Source organism: Amphibalanus amphitrite, unplaced genomic scaffold (genome assembly GCF_019059575.1).
Source record: "Amphibalanus amphitrite isolate SeventyFive unplaced genomic scaffold, NRLGWU_Aamphi_draft 000609F_arrow, whole genome shotgun sequence".
NCBI lineage: Eukaryota > Metazoa > Arthropoda > Thecostraca > Balanomorpha > Balanidae > Amphibalanus > Amphibalanus amphitrite.
In genome coordinates this window covers 26,782-32,963 of record NW_024882103.1, presented here as the reverse complement: position 1 = coordinate 32,963, position 6,182 = coordinate 26,782, and positions in this window count along the sequence as shown.

Below are 6,182 nucleotides of genomic sequence, written 5' to 3'. Positions count from 1 at the left end.
ACGGGCGAGCTCGGCTTACGGGCAATCCCTGGGATAAAGTTTCCCGTCCAGTCCGGATTCCTGAGGATATTTTGGATACAGAAGCTCTTTATGAAACATGAAACATGTATTTTAAATTATTTTAACGGTCAAAACAGCGGTCGATGTCGGTCCGACGTCGGCCCGACGTCGGCTGGACCTCGGCTGGACGTCGGTACATGCGGGCATATCCGACATCCAGCCGACGTCGTGCCGAGGTTGGACCGACGTCGGGCCGACGTCGGCATGCCGATGCCGAGTTGCCGACGCCACCCCGACGTCGGTCGACGTCGGGCCGACGTCGGCATGTTTACTGAGCAGTGGCTACCCCTGTGACCTGGTCTGACCCAGCACGACCGGTTGATAACTCTGTGACCTGGTCTGACCCAGCGGGACCGGTTGTTACCCCCCTGACCTGGTCTGACCCAGCGTGACTGGAGGTGACCCCTATGACCTGGTCTAACCCAGCGTGACTGGAGGTGACCCCTATCACCTGGCCTGACCCAGCGTACAAACTGTGATGAGTCCTGTGACCTGGCCTCACCTGATCGTGCCCATTGGCGACACCTTTGACCCAGCGTGAATCCTGTGACCTCAACTGTCCCCCTTTTGAACAAAATTGCTGACTCAAACTGACCCTTCACAAAAAAACGAATTCACGCCATCGCGTGCATAACACTTATACTGATCGGGTTAAAGTTGATAGCGACTAGTGAGCGAGTGTCATGTGCCGGAAAAGTGCAAACTTTCGTCATAAGACTTAATTGGCGCCGGACCGGAGTGTTTGGCCCACCCTCCACCCTCACCTCACCCCTTGCAGTTTTCGCATATATCAAAAATGGCAACGCGGAGACTTACCATTTTTACACAACTGTTAGTGCCTCTTTTCTGCACATGTTGTGAAAATTTCAACCCAGGTCGCTCAAGATCAGGTCACCAGGTCACTCCAAGTGACCCCACCTCAGAGAAAGTTAAAATGCTCGCATAGCTAGGACCAACTGAATGCTCGCTTTGAAACTCTCAGCGATTGATAACAGTAACAGTATATACAAAATGTAAGTATACTCACCAGCCGTTCTCGAGATCTGGAAACGACCCCTGCGCGTGCGCACGTGCAGCAGCACCCCAACTCTGGCACATGGATATGCAGTGCCTAGTGGGTGCCTACCTACATGCCAACTTTCAGCGCAATCGGCCATGTAGTTACCGAGATATTGCAACAATTACAAAACTGACACCTCTTCGTTTTGCACGTGGCACGTGCATAAGGGGTCACCCACATGCATCGGGAATAGTCCAATACTTGGTAGAAGGAATGAAGCTACCCTACAAAAATTACCGCGTGTAAATCGGTCAAGTGGTTGCTGAGATATAAGCCTCGCAAAAGCGTCCGCACGGCCGGCCGGCCGGCCGGCCGCTCATACTCTGAAATTTCCGTTGACTATCTACTATCTACAACTATCTACCAGTATAGCGCCTTTGGGGGCGACTAACGGAGCGAGCGAGAGGGTGAGCCTTGCACGTGCGAAATTTCGAGGAGGTACCTCTAACTGACTTGTGCACGGCACCCTACTAACCGGTCTCTAGCGATGTGCCAAATTTGAGCACAATCGGCCCAGCCGTTCTCGAGATCTGGAAGCGGCACCCTGCACGTGCGCACGTGCAGAATGGGTTCCAACTGACTTGTGCACGGCACCCTACTAACTGGTCCCTAACCGTGTACCAAATTTGAGCGCCATCGGTCCAGTCGTTCTCGAGATCTGGAAACGACCCCTGCACGTGCGCACGTGCAGCAGCACCCCAACTCTGGCACATGGATATGCAGTGCCTAGTGGGTGCCTACCTACATGCCAACTTTCAGCGCAATCGGCCAAGTAGTTACAGAGATATTGCAACAATTACAAAACTGACACCTCTTCGTTTTGCGCGTGGCACGTGCATAAGGGGTCACCCACATGCATCACGAATAGTCCAATACTTGGTAGAAGGAATGAAGCTACCCTACAAAATTTACCGCATGTAAATCGGTCAAGTGGTTGCTGAGATATAAGCCTCGCAAAAGCGTCCGCACGGCCGGCCGGCCGGCCGGCCGCTCATACTCAGAAATTTCCGTTAAAGGAAATAGTTCACTTTCACGAAATTATTTTTTTTGCAATGGATTTGTGATTTTTTATGTTCAAAATGATCAGCAAAGAAAATAAAACCTTTTTACAGCAAAATATTATTTTCTATATTTTTGATATAGGAAGAACTTTTCAGTTTCTGTAAGGCACCGCGATCCAGTATGAAAAGAGCATGGGTCCCGAAAATTCTTCAGAACTAGAGAAATTATCGCGGCCACCGGCATTTGGGCGATCTGCTCGTGCTTTTGTTACTGGAGCGCCTCACTGGAGCGAATTTCTCTAGAGTTCTCGTAGATAATTTCTCTAGTTTCTGAAGAATTTTCGGGACCCATGCTCGTTTCATACTGGATGCGAATATATGCAAGGCACACATCCTCAACGCAAGACACATTTTTCGGGACGAGAAATAGAATATCTTTGCCTAGGGTGATCGTTGGGCTGTAAAAGCTCCTGATTTATGCTCGTCTCAGCCCAAGCTACGGAACTGCTATTCCAGTTCAAAACCCATGTTAAAATGTGAACTATTTCCTTTAATCTAAGGAAAGACTCCGCTCGCTTCGCTCGCTCCGTAACTAGGGACTATCCCATCTTTAACATGGGGTTTGAGTTGAGATAGCCAAGTTTGCGGCGAGGTTCAGAAACCACTATCTATCTAGGTTGCAACCCCCGCGGCCTCTTGGTGTTGAAGGAATTTGTTCCCTTCATTTGAAAATGGGCCTTGTGCAAGGCCCTATCTTCAACATGGAGCGACCGTTAGTGTGACGTCACCTTGTTTAGTCATTCTGATTTAAATGGGTTTGTTCGTTGAAAAATCGCTTAAAACTTGGTCTGAACTTTGTTGTGGTGCCTACAGAGTAAAAAGAATCAGCTTTATGACAGTAATGTGGCCTGGGGAAGGAGGTAATTTTGGGCTGTGACGTCACATATTTGAAAGTTTGTGTTTGGAATATGGGAAGCCTAAGATGTTTTATGAAAAATAAATGCCAGAACCGGGTTCCTGGTCATCCAATCTATAAAGTCGGGCACAATTTAACTGGTTTTAACAACATTTTAGAAGGTGGGATAGTCCCTTTAATCTAAGGAAAGACTCCGCTCGCTTCGCTCGCTCCGTAATTACTCGTATCTCGGAATTTTTGTATCGGTGACCTAAGGTCAGGTCAATTTTGCGCCATCTCCATTATAAGCCAGTGGGAGAAATTTGAAACGCACCTCTTTTGGACGCACGGGTGGAGAATGTTTGAAAAAGTTACCCCGGCCGGCGACCGAAAGTCAGAAAGACGATGATGCTCAAATATTTGTCAACGGTTATCAAGAAACCCCTATTCTGTGGCATAGAATAATGGATGTCTGCGTACGTTTTTAGGGAAAACTGCTGCACGCAGGTGCGGAAGATTTCGTAATTGCAACAACAATTTTGCAACACGCCTTAAAATTTCGGACGCATGTCACCTAGTGCTAGGTCAGGTCATCAGGTAAAATTTGCTGGATGATCGTGCTAAAAATGCCATCATGCCCTTTGCAAAGCTTATTCCGTGGAAGTTGCAACCTTCCCACACAAAACAAAATGTCAAATTTGACCGTTTTGACCCTCTTATTGATTTGAGCTCGCACCTGAAATATTATTCGCGACCGAGCCTTAAACGAGTAATCGAATGTTTTATTTGCAGTGTTTAAGCTCCGTTATGTTCATGAACTGTGAGAAAAGTTGTTGGAGAACGCTAAAATCAGAGAAATTTGGCTTTTGATGATCTATGGTGATTTTATTATTGAGCTTGCCTAAAACATGACCAGATTTCTCTGGTCACGTTTGTCGCTCTTTCAAACGTCGTTCCGCTTCTCGCCTCGTAGCCCAGTAGCCGAGTTAGAAGGAGTGTGAAAAGCCCACCTCTCGACTCAACGTGTTACGATTAGGCCACCACCCTGGTGCGGGTTAAGTTGGGGGAGCCTTGAGCCCCAGCAGCTCGTCCTTCTATCTCACTGATATTACCGTCGTCCTGTCTTGTGATGTTATTACAGTGCCATCTTACGATAACGGCCCTTAAATATGATTTACTTCTGTTTGATGAAACATGTCGGGCTCCGCGATGAAAAGACTTAAAAACATAGAAGCTCCAAAACGAAAATAAAGTAAATTTTCAAGAACTTTTCAAGGTAGATAAGAATAATGAGAGACACTTTTATAGATGGCAGTTTTTTTCGTATGGAGACAGTTTTTAGGATTTACAAAAGTGGAAAAAGTTACCCCGGCCGCGCCGGGGTCGGCTGAAAGTTACCCCGGCCACGGCCGGGGTGGCCGGGGTAGGTTCTCCACCCATGTTGGACGAACGTCATTCAAATAACTCTCGAACACTTCGTTACCGATAAACTTGACCAGTGAATCCGAAAATTGCACCCGTGACCCCTTCTTATGTCCCTGAGGTCATCTCAGGCCATGAAAGGTCCACAGCAACATCCCCAGCAACTTTTGGCATAAGTTTTCGCAGAGATGCATGCTGGAGCAATGATGTGTTCCTTATAAATGTGTTCAGGTCGACCTTGATGCTAAATTTTGAAAATGGCCTATTAAGGTCAAATTGTAGGTACCTAGTTCATTCGAGTTAGACGCATCTCAATGAGAAGAACACGATGCTGGCAAAAATAATGTGACTTATTGAGTCAAAGCTGTTACCGAAAGACATGTTTTGTAAAAACGTTTTTTTCGAGTTTGTGCTCTCCGGAGGCTAAACCGTTGATATAAGGTCAGATCTGAGCACATTCCGTAGAAAGAGCGTTAAAAGGGCTATCGAATGCGCTTTTTGCGTCGCTGTACCTATAACCTACTCGTATGGACTTCCGAGTTATGTGCCGATTTGTTTTTGTTTTTTAGTGTTGAATTAGTGTAAAATTTGACCTATGATGACCTCTAGTAACCTGACCTTTAACCTAACCTGAAAATGGCAAGCAATTTCGTCATGATTTTTGAAACTTTCGAATACCGCTTGCTTCGTGTCGCTACGTGGCCCAGGAGCCGAGTTAGATGGGGTGTTCTTCTAGCCGGCCCGTTGCGGCGCAGTTTGCGCCAAGCAGTGAGCACCGGCCCGGCGCGAGCGAACATGTTCAAAACGGAGTGCAAATCGAGCGAAAGCAACTAAATTTGGCCGCCACGGGCTCGGTCCCTGTGCTTTACTTATCTCGGTGACTGGGCGACTGATCAGCAAGGGGAAACTCCACCGTGCATAGGATTGTGCGGGTTATCGAATGGTGTGCGGGCGGTGCAAAGGGTTGCACGTGCCACGTGCACCAGTGATGGAGATTGGGGCCAATTCAAAAATTGTTGTTTTGCATGTTTCGGAATTAATACGGCTTATTAGTGACAGATGAAACGAATTGAAGGGTCCTTTCGCAAAGTAACTGCACCGTCGAGCTCATAAAAAAAATAATGAAATGCCAAGTGATTGAGATCAAGGTGTTACTTACAAAATTACAAATCACTGGGGAAAATGGTATTTGTAATGATGTTCGGGGAGAGGCTAAGGTCCAACGGGGACTTTCCCTCAACCAGTGTTTGCAGGTTGCAGGCTCAGTCACCTGGCGAGGATGATAGCCAGCCCGGAAAGGGAAGAATAAGGTTGATGTGGATGGGTCTGTTCCTGATTATGTCAGTTTGTTTTGTTGGATTAGGCCCTTTCGGTCCATTGAGACCATTTCAGAGCCGGAAGGATGATAGGATATAGGGGGAGACATTGGTCTGGGCAGGCACCCTAGTGAGTCGCCGGGGCTGAGCCCGTCCAGAGGACAGGCCACCCAGCCCCAAGGCACTCACTGCACCCGGCTACGGGGTGCGCTCCCTCGGGAGCAGCGGTGCCGCTCCAAGGGAGCAGCCCGCATGAGATAAAGTTGACTGTCCAGCCCGGAAGGGGGTTGCGGCGTGGAGGAGAAGGATTTCAGTATCCTGAGGATAGAAGCACGGAACGGTGGATTATGTCAGGACGAATCATGACGGTTCATGCAGCTTGCAACTCACCTAACTTGCACGTTTTGCCCCTAGGTATTCATTTAAAA